This window comes from Carica papaya, chromosome 6 (assembly GCF_054855325.1).
Source record: "Carica papaya isolate Zhongbai chromosome 6, ASM5485532v1, whole genome shotgun sequence".
In the NCBI taxonomy this organism is placed as follows: domain Eukaryota; kingdom Viridiplantae; phylum Streptophyta; class Magnoliopsida; order Brassicales; family Caricaceae; genus Carica; species Carica papaya.
The window spans coordinates 14,767,963-14,779,410 of NC_142314.1; the positions used below are offsets into that span (position 1 = coordinate 14,767,963).

The 11,448-nt window shown below is 34.7% G+C and overlaps 1 pseudogene; it reads left to right on the top strand.

Annotated features, from left to right (window-relative positions):
- The first annotated feature begins 222 nt into the window (after positions 1-222).
- LOC110808620 (transcription factor SRM1 pseudogene) lies at positions 223-10,681 on the top strand (annotated as a pseudogene).
- Positions 10,682-11,448: the final 767 nt, after the last annotated feature.

Here is an 11,448-nt window from a genome sequence, read left to right on the forward strand (position 1 = left end):
GTTGAGTCCCATAAAAAATTTGAAGACTTTTTTGCGTTCAGTGTGAGTTCTGAAGAGTTTCGAGTCTTCGGGACAATTCCGCGGGTGTTCCTCGAAAACATCGAGTTGCTGCCAGTGCCGAGAGAGAGCATTGTAGTACTGAGTTACAGTGAGCTCCTCCTGTCGTAATTCGTGCAGCTGAGTCTCGATTTCAAAGGTGACAAAGGTATTGTCTTGGCTGGAGTAAAACTCGCGTGCGACCACCCAGATGTCGTGTGCGGTTTCATACAACAAAAATTTTTCTCCAATCTCTATTGTCATTGAGTTGACTAACCAAAACATTACCAGATTGTTTTCGGCCTTCTATGAACGAGCACTTAGATCATCCGCTGGTGGTTGAATAGCTTCTCCCGTAAGGTATTCTTCCGTGCTCTTCCCTCGGATGAACATGAGAACGGATGAAGACCACTGGAGATAATTACTCCCACAGTTTGTGTCCAATGACAAATGAAAGTGTTTGGTCAATGTGAGAATGATTGATAGGTATTAGATTGAAGGAACCCGAGACATGATCAATGTGTGAGGAGTTTTGCTCATCCATGGTCATTTCAGCTTGAGTTGGATAATGAAAGATTTTGGATCAGAGTTGCCACTCTGATAACGTGAAGAAAACAAGGAGAGAAAGTTTGTGTGACGAGGAAAAATCCTATGATTTTCTTCAATCTTACATGGGTACAAATGTGCCAAATATATAAGCTTTGGCCAAGACAAAAAATGATTAAAAGATGCTAACAAAAAATTAAAAAATTAGTGGAGAGAGCACCCAGCTGTTCTAACGATATCAGCTGTCCCTAATGTAAGTATACATGTATATATACATTCCTACATATAAACATTCTACACACTTCAATGGGTTTCTTGCTTCTCTTCTTTTGCTATTATATCTGCCTTCTTGTCTACAATCGATCTGTTGCTGCTACCCACTATGGGGATAACTGTTAGAGAATTTCCTGGGATTATTAGGTAAAAAATCTAGGATTGTAAAGATTCTTGTCTACCCTGATTTAGAGCAGTTTGGTCGGTTCACTCTTCTCTTCTTTTGTGGTGATATCTTGGGTAGTGGGTTGAGACCAGGATAGATGCTGTGGATGAAGCTGGGGGTAGCTCCTCACGGAGTAGAGAGCAGGATAAAGCATTTGAGAATGCTCTTGCAACTTATCCTGAGGACTCCACAGATCGGTGGGAGAAAATTGCTGGGGATGTTCCTGGGAAAACTCTAGAGGAGATTAAACATCATTATGACCTTCTGGTGGATGATGTTAACCGGATTGAATCAGGTTTTGTACCTCTTCCTGCCTATAATTCTTTTGAAGGTTCAACGAGCCAGGCTAGAGATGAAGGAACTGATAAGAAAGTCAGCCATGTGGGGCATTACAGTGAGTCTAATCATGGAAGTAAATCAAGATCAGATCAGGAACGCCGCAAGGGGATTGCCTGGAAGGAAGATGAAGACAGTTGAATTTATTATTTATTAATTTATTCGTTTTTCTTATATATTAGATTATTTAGATGCCTGCAAAAGTTTCTAATGTTGTGCTGTGCATTTCTTCCAACATCTGCATCACTTGTGTAGAGAACCAGTTACCCAAGTAAGTGGTTCATGAATCTGCAAGTGGCCTTTGTGCTATTTGCTTTTGCCATTCAAAATGGGATGGAGGTGAAGGCAGGTTGTCATTTATGCTTTAGTTTGTGTTTATTTGCCAAAGCTAAAATATTTAAAGGAAAATAGGTATAAAAGAAAAACTCCCAAATCGATCATTTTGTTGTTAAATGAAACACAAATGTAAGTAGAAAGGTGATCTTATGTTACATTTGTGGAAAGAAATGTTTTCTATGGCTCCTTGAGTGTGGTTGTGCACATTTTTGGTTCGATATCTCTTAAGTCTTTTTTTGAGAATCTTGTACTAGAAAAACAGATCTTATTGATGTGCCTTGCATTTCGCCATACATTGAAAAAGGGGAATATCAAACATGTTATCCTTATTGGAAATTTTATGGATTCCTCAGCATTTATCTTTTTGACATTATAGATTGTACTCCCCATCCACATCCTTTTTCTTTTTCTGGTTTTCTCGGGGAGTTACCTGTGTTGGTTTACCTTGAGTTTTTCCTGGGCTTTTGGCTGTGTATGGTGTGCGCTTGCTTGTGTATTCATGCTCCTAGGGAGGTCAAGAAGGCTGTACCTTTGTTCCTCTTTCCATCTTTTTGTTAGTTTCAACAACAGAAGGGGTTTTGATGAGAATGACTGAGTATCCTTTTTTTCTCTCTTTTGTGGGATAAAAAGAAAATCATAAAAGGGCACCTGAGGTACCACCTGTTCAGAAGGAGTTTTTTTTTTGGAAATATGGTATATGTCATCAAATACAAGTACCAAGGGGGTGCTAATCTATGTACAAAAATATTTATATGTCAATCAAATTGTCAATAAGGTTCCTGAAATCCTTCAAAGAATATAGATGATGACCCATAACTAAAACATTTAGGTCCAGAATTACCTATTTCTAATCCTATCTATATCCTTCGACACCTCTTTAAAAGCCCTCTTGTTTCTTTCTTACTACATAACCCAAAAAATAGCAAGGGGGATGAGTGCCACATGTTTTTTCTCCCCACAAAATACCATTCTAGGCCTACATCCCATTCCTAATCGTACCAGCCATAACCCAACTAATCCCCAGGAACCCACAAGCCATAGTCCAAAAATTGTATGTGATTGGACATCCCAACAAAATATGATTAGAAGTCTCCTCTACCTCCTACATAGAAAACAACCGTTCAACATAGTTTTTCTTCTTCTTATTAGCTTACCAATAGTGAGAATGCAACCTCATCCAGCCTCCCAAGCAAAGAAGGCGACTCTCAGAGGGGAATTTACTTTTCAGATTTGCTGATAAGATAACTTGGTCTCAATGGGGTCATTTTTGGGGTAGAAATTATAGAAAAACCCTAACCGTAAAAATCCTTACAGAGTTGAGACTCCAAACTGGTTGGTTATATCCCCCATTCAAGGATGCAGAGGCAAGTGAACTTAGAAGAGTTTCATATTTATCAACTTCCTGGTCGTTGACATTTTTTATTACCTTCACGTATCATTCCTTTACCCCCCAACCTCTGAATGATTCATGGACAACAATATCTTTGTGTCATGCTATCGGAAAAATCTGGAAAAACCTATTTTTGAGTCTCCCTACCCAAGCCAATATTCCTTCCAAAAGCTTGTTCTCATCCCATTGCCAACATTCCACCTGATGCATCCCTGAAAATTATGCCTTCCCATGCTTATTCGTTTTCACACCCATTTCTTATGTGGTCTTGACACCTCTCTCGAGTACCAGCCTCCATTTATGGTACCAAATTTCGCCTCTATCACTCTTTTCCAAAAAATGCTATTTTCTATCATGAATTGCTAAATCCACTTTCTTTGGAGCGCCTAGTTCATCTCTACAACATATTTCAAACCCAGTCCACCTTGATGCCATGGTCTTTTTATCTATTCCCATACCACCACCTGTTTAGAAGGGAATGACACAAGATCTTGACCAAAATGCTCTTAATGTTCCCCAAATTGTCGCCATTTAATATAGAATGCTCTAGTATCAAGTTCTTTTGACAGGGAAAATGGTTACATGCTAATCTATGGGTGAAAGGATGTTTTTTTTTTTTTTTTTTTTTCTTATTTTTCACTAAAGGGGATCTGATAAAATTTAAGGATTTTTGGATTGTATGATTAATATCATTTTCTTTTTCTGGAGAAAAGTTGTTTGTCTCCTTTTAAGAATATCACACATATATGTTTCCCATGATTGTCATGTTGGTTGAGGAAATGCTCTATTATGACATTTGGGTGAAAGGATGTTTTTTTTCTTCTTATTTTTTCACTAAGGAGATCTGATAAAGTTTAAGGATTTTTGGATTGTATGATTAATATCTTTTTCTTTTTCTGGAGAAAAGTTGGTTGTTTCCTTTTGAGAATATGTTTCCAGTGATTGTCGTGTTGGTTGAGGAAATGCTCTATGACGTTTGCACAAAAATCAAATTCAACTTTTCCATTCTAATGTTAATGGAGTTTAGGAATAAATTACAGTTTAATTCCCTATCATCTGATTTAAATGCAGTTCATTCCATGTGTCCGTGTGTGTGTTTTTTTTTCTGTGAGTATTTAGTACACTATGGTTCAATTGTTTGTGATTTTCCATAAATTAGTTATTTTTTGGAGAATATTTGCTTTTATTTGGACTTTCAGATGTGAACCTACAGCATTTAACACCTAACTAAAGCAGAAATAGAGAAAAATAAAAAAATATAATAGCTTAAAAAACTAATAATTTTTATGTGTAGATTGAACTGCAAGTAGAAAAATGGTTTTGGGATAAAACTGTAATTTTTCCTAGAATTAATTTGGAAAACAGTCTTGCGCATCAAAGTATTCATAGGGTTTCCATCTAGCCAAACTTTAAGTTGTGTGTTGGGAACTCAAAAGTGAAGATATGAGTAGGAGAGATCTTGCAATACAGCTAAATATTAGAAATGAAATCAGATGCAGATGTCTCTCTCACATTAATGTTTTTGGATTCTGAAATGCACTTGCAGTAGGTATTGGAGGTTGTAGTTGTAAGATTAAGCTGGATAAGTCATATCAAGAGCTTTTCACTCAGGTGCACCGGTGCGTCTCCCCACTATAGATGCTTAGTGAATGAAGTTACGTGGGCCCAATACCCCTCACAACAAGGCCATTGACCTTAACCCCAAAAGAAGTCATTTATGTGCTTTGTTTTATTTATTTATTATTATTTTTTTAAAGATTTTCACTTTACTTTGCTAATTCAGTATTTTGCAATCTCACATTCCAGTCATGAATAGGAGTTACTGTTTATTTTATTAAAAAACTAATCCTGTCATCCAAGAAGAGAATGAATATGGAATTAAAATAAAAGTAACGGAGCTCAATTATTACAGGCATGAGATTAAAGATAATCTTTTTCCTGTCCTTATATGGAAGGACAATAATTGCAATCATTAGAAAGGAATAAGACATTATTGAATTTGATGCTCTGGCATTTTCTTCATGTTTAGTTTAATTATTTTCTCCTTGATATTGCTTCATATGTGTATATATATATATATCTAGGTTCTCTAAAATATTATTGTCTCTATACTCTTTGTTGACAGTTATGACTATCTTATATGAAATATTTTAAATCCTATAAGGTTTTCATTATTGTGGGAAACAAATATGGGTTGTGACTTTATTGGTTCTTTTTATTTTTTCGCTTTCTCTTTTATTCGGTGTAAGAATGAAATGTACGTCAATTGTTTTGGTCCTTTTGATGGAACTGTTCAATTACTTTTCTTAATGTTTATTTTTTCTTAAATTATACTATATCATTGTGGTTCACTAAAATTCTTTTAATTTATATTGACTTGATAAGAAATAAACTGAAAGAAGATCACGTATAGTATTTGTATGAAAAATGTTGCACCCAATATATTCCATCAGACATGGAAAATGTTACTTTACATGATAACCTTTTTATAAGCAATTTGTATAAAAAATATTGAAGCTTTACTACTTTGCTAAAATAGCGATTTGAGGCATTCTATTTTTTTTTTTAATACAAAGTTAATTTTCTAAAATACCTATTTTTAACATGTTATCTTTAAAATAAACTTATTTACTTGTAATGATTTTTAGATTGACTGCTTTAAAGATATTTTGGATCTAGCAAATTGAGAGATAAATCCGTATTACAAGTTCTTTTTGGTAGAGAAATTAGGGGAGGAATATCTAATTTGAGAGACTTGTTAAGCACGTGACGAACTTCTAGATGTGTAAAGGGGTATACTTAAACAAGATTATGGTAGTAGAAGATTACATCAAGCATGTCGTGGAAAATTATTTAGCTTATTAATCAAGCCATTGGGTTCCACTTGCTTCATATTATTCAACTACTCCATTAAGAAAATAATTGGAACATAGCTATGAGTATATGCAATTAAGTGATATGCCTTTGTGGTTGCTACATAGTTTTTCACCATCTTAGGCATCCTATATTGGTGCGATGGCTTAAATGTTAGTGTTCAAACTTGAAGCTAGGTTTTCCTAGTTGAGAAATTTCCTAGTTGTCAACTTGATCACTGTTGTTCTAGGATATGTTTGGAACATATTATTTTTTTTCTTGTAGAATCCTTCAGGAAACGTGTACTTTGATTTCAGACCATATCATTTCCCAGTAGTATGGAGTCCTTGGGTTGGTCCAATCACCTTACATAAGCTTTTTTCATATCTAACTTACATGAGAACCCTTCTCTTTTATAGCTCACAAACTCATTCACCATTTCATTAGCCACCATTACAGCATCTAATATTTGCTTACCCTCAACAAATGCATTTTGCCTTCCCCCAATCACCTCTTCTAAAACCTTTGCCCCTTCCACTTTAGCAATTAATACTAAAATGGTTGAATTAATCGATTTGACAAAAGACACGGATGCATATAGATCTTAGACCAATCAGCTTAGTTGAAAATATTTATATGCTCATTGCAAAGGTATTAGGTAGAAGAATGTTTAAGGTAATGTATAAAGTGATAAGGGAGTGCCAACATGATTTTCTGGTAGATAGGCAAATTCAAGAGGCAAAACTTGTTATATTACAAAAAAAAAAAAAGATGGAAAGCTTGTTGCTAATAAGGTACTAGGTAGAAGAATGTCTAACGTGACGTATAAAGTGATAAGTGAGTGCCAACATGCTTTTATGGTAGGTAGACAAATTCAAAATGCAAAGTTTGATATATTTCAAAAAAAAAAAAGAAAGCTTATTGCTAATAAGGTGGTGGACGATTTGTTATATTGGAAGATGGATGAAGCCCTCTACAAGCTAGATATGGAGAAAGTCTACGATTCTATAAATTCGAGTATTTTTTGATTATTTACTAAGGAGAATGGAATTCGGGGAACAATGGCGTGAATGGATTAAGTCAAGCGTTATTACTACATCTTTTGCTATCATGGTTAATGGGGGTCCATCTTCTTTTTCCAATACTTCTAGGGGTTTTAAACCAAGATATCCATTGTCTTTGTTGCTTTTCATTATTGTTATGAAATAATTAAATAAAATTTTGATAAGAGTCAGAGAATTGGAATTATTTAGAGGTCTTAAAGTGTGGGGAGATCATACTGAGGAGGTAGCCTGTCTATCTTTTACTGATAATAATTTGCCATTTTATAAATCTGGTGAGTGGATAATGCTCAACCTCACCTACGTTTTGTTGGATTTTCAAGCTGTTTGGACTTAATATCAATTTAGCAAAGTTCGAGTTAGTAAGATGGGGCGATGAGAGGGAGGTTGACAGGTTGGTGAGAGTTATGGGTTGTAATGTTGTGGACTTGCCGATTAAGTATTTGGGTTTACCATTGGTGGCCAATTAGAAAGAGGTGAGGACGAGGGATCATATGGTGGTGAGGGTTGAGAGGAGGTTAACGGCTTTGAAGAGAAACATTTTTCCAAGAGGGGAGACTCACACTTATCAAAAGCATGTTGCCTAACCTACCCATTTATTGCATTCTTGCGAGTGTTGCTAAGAGACTAAAATCAATTCAGTGTAGATTCCTATGAGGAAATTATGAGGAAAGGAGAAAGTACCATTTAATAGCTTGGAACGAGATAAAAAAGTCAATATCTCAAGGAAGTTTGGGGTTGAGATCATTTGTGGAGATAAGTATGGCCTTACAAGGTTATTTAAAAAAGGATTCATGGAAGGAAGAATAACTAAACTCTACTTATTGATGTTAAGAGCCAAAGAAATTTTTGAAGTAGTATCTTCTAGTGGAACCTCCTTAAAATAAGCGAGAATGTTGTTCTTGGCCTCAACATCATCATTGCTTACGACTAGATTGAGAAATCCATCACAAGGTGTCTCCGTATGTACAGTAAAAGTTAAAGCATATTTCACAATCTCCTTAGTTCTCTTATCTAGTAGCTTGTTATTATTAGTTGGATGGTCAATAGTGAGCTTTTTAGTTATTGGTCAATAGTGATCTTTTAATTATCTCATTTATCAACGTGCTCTCATAAGTTGGATCATCAATAATAGTGACATCATCTTGCTCCATAAAAAAAGATAGGTTTTGGGATATTGTGGTCATTTATCACTGTAATCTTGTAGGAGAATGTCTAAAGATTTTGTGGTCTGCATCAAAGATCATTTAATCTTAATGGCACAAGCCTACTAACCTATGAGCAATGGGCGATGCATGTTTGTTATCTCTTCAAACACTATGCAGGAGTGGAGAGAGCAACTCTACTGAGATGTATGCATTTCCATGTGAAAGAATGACCATAATCACTATTATGTATCGAGGAAATCCTTCCATTGAGGTTGGATAGATTGCAGGAAATGCTTAATATCCATAATTAATTCTTTACATCAAGATCCATCAATGTCAAATATAGTCTTTCTTGCACTTATTTCAAGGATTAAGATCTCTCTAACATTTGATTGTTTTGTCCAACTCACTTGATATTTTAAATTTAGAAACAATTAGCTTATTTTTTTTTTCAATTAACCTGATATTTGTGTGTTTGAAAAGTTGATCACTAATCAAGACTCTTAATAATAGATAAAATGCATTTTGTATCGACTTGGATAAATTTTAATACTTTTGAGTGACAATACTTATTTTGGTTCAAAAGATGAAGAAGTTAAGTAGTTGAATAAAAGTTACTAAGCATGTAACCAATATCAGTAAGCTATCATTCAATCCCTTTATTGTGTGATGTTATAGAACTACTAGCATTACATTAATTTTCTCTTCTATTAATTCAATTGAAAGACTTAAGCATACATCTTAAATCAAATAACATAGGTTGAATGCATTAATAGATATTAACTCACTTGTTCAAACGACTATGCCTAAAAAATAAGGATAGGACATAAATTTTGACCAAATTAACCTTAAAGAGTAAATGAATATGACCAAAACCTTAAGATCGATTTAAAAATGTTGAGAATCGGTTTGGAGGTGGCTAAACTGGACAAGTCAAATCAGATTGAGTCAAATTGGTTTGACCAGGTAAAAAAAAACCTTAGAAAATTGAAACTCATGTGCGGTGGTTGGCTGATGAGAATTGTGCACTAGCTTCCAAGTTGGTGGTCCTTTGGCCGGGAGTTGTCTAGAGACCCTAGTGTTGGATATGGTTTTGATGTTTGTTGATGCTATGGAGAAAGATAGATTTGGACAAGACAGAGGAGGAAGCAATTTCAGGTAGTGAGTTGCAGTGGTTTTTGGCAAATTTAGGAGCCAACACTAGGCTAGTAGGCTGATCACTCTCCTCTTCTGTTGATGGTCGAGGTGGTGGTGCCTATCTCCCGATAGTGTTTGACAAATGTTTGTAGCCGTAGTCTTCTTTAATTTGTGTGTATTGCTACATGTTGAATCAAAATTATCGTTTTGCCTTAGAGCTTTAGGTTCTGTGGTATTGTTTCGGCAATAAGTCGTGAATCTTTGAACAAAAATTATGATAGCATGATGAGTCCAAGTTAGATTTGGATATCAATTAATATAGGACAAAGAGGGTTAGAGTACAGTACTTAGAGAAAATATATTAAGAACTAAAATTAGAGGTCTTGGATCTTAAAAGAATAAATAAATGAATATTTTACTAAATAACTAAACTAGAGTACCCTAAAAAGAGGCAGGAAAATGCGATCAAAAGCAGAAACTAACTCTAATTAGGTATTTTACTAAAGAACAATAAGCTAATTAATTGAATAGCTTATACTAGAAAATAACTCAATATGATCTTGATTAATATAAAATAGTAAACTCGCACCAATAGTAAGCTTATACGTATTAGTTCCTAGTAAGCTAAATAACTAAATAATACATAAATATTTACAATTACGTAAATATCTCTTGATATTGAAATATGTGACTCTGCGATCCAATTCTGCAAGAAATTGTTTTGCTGAACTTTATATTTCTTTGCTCATTCACTGGTTTAAAAGTGTTAAATTGACATTTCTTCTATTGTCATCCTCTTGAATGATCGTGCTTTTTAGTATGTAATTTTATTCTTTTTTTTAAATATTTGGCTCTACTTTTGCCACCATAATTATTTTCACTGGAAGTTTGCAGAAAATGAAGCTTAGATGAGTGAGAATCTTTGCAGATTAGGACGGGTTTGGCAAATAAAAAATTGAATCTCTCATTTGTTTTTTCTATATATATGTGTAAGTGTTTTCTTATTTGTTTCTTTCATTCTGTCAAATGCAATAATTTGTTTCAGGTGAAAGGTGTTTGACGAGTTGGATTGCATATTTGGTTGAATTTAATTTTTTCTTTTTATTTGACAAACAGGCTGTTTCTACTTAGTTTGGATAAATGTGCGAAAGGAGACTGGCGAAGTATATCAAGGAACTTTGTGGTGACAAGGACGCCTACACAGGTTGCAAGCCATGCCCAGAAGTACTTTCTCTGGTTGAACTCGACAAACAAAGACAGAAGGCGATCAAGCATTCATGGTATCACCAACATTGGCAAGGGCGAGATTCTAGCACCTCAAGGATCAATTACTGGTCAAACCAATGGGTCTGTTGCAGGAGGCTCATTTGGTTTAAAATATTTAAAGATAATTTGTTAAAATTACTTTTATTATATTTTAAAGTAATCGAATATGCTCACTAAGATAAACATCAAATATCCCTTAAAATATAGATGAGATATTCCTAAAATTTAAGCCACATCAACAAATCTTCCCCTTGACTTGAATCTTCTCTATCATTAAAGCAACTGACTGTTTTATCGCACCGTCTTGCCAACAAAGCTCCATAGGGGCGCTGTTGAGCATCACATACTCCAAACAAGTCTAGATTACGGCTAAACTTATTACTTGATCCTCGAAAAAAGTGACATATGCCATTAAGTTCTTCACACACAACATCAATCATCTTATTTGCATCTGAACTCCCTAGTTCCTGCAAATTAATTGTCTTTATAACTGACAAGTCCTATGCAATTAGATTCTCATACCACTATGGTGGTCTAATATGTCTTTTCTCCCTATTTGTATTAATACTATTAGTTGTTGATTAGGTGCACTATCACTACTAAAAACTTGCACTTCATTTCCTAGACCATTGGACTGAACTTCTAACTATACTTATTCTCTGACACCATGGTCTAATTCTGCTATTCTCTTCCCCTTTTGACTACCTAGTGAAGCAAATTCAGTGAATGTCACATCTTCGTTGATAATTAATTTTGGAGACTTGGGATCATTACACCATAACCTGTAACCTTTCACTCTAGATGCATACCTTCGAAATATGCATTTCTTTGTCCTCGACTCAAGCTTACCATCCTTAACATGAACATAATTAGGATAACCAAATACTATCAACTGAGAGT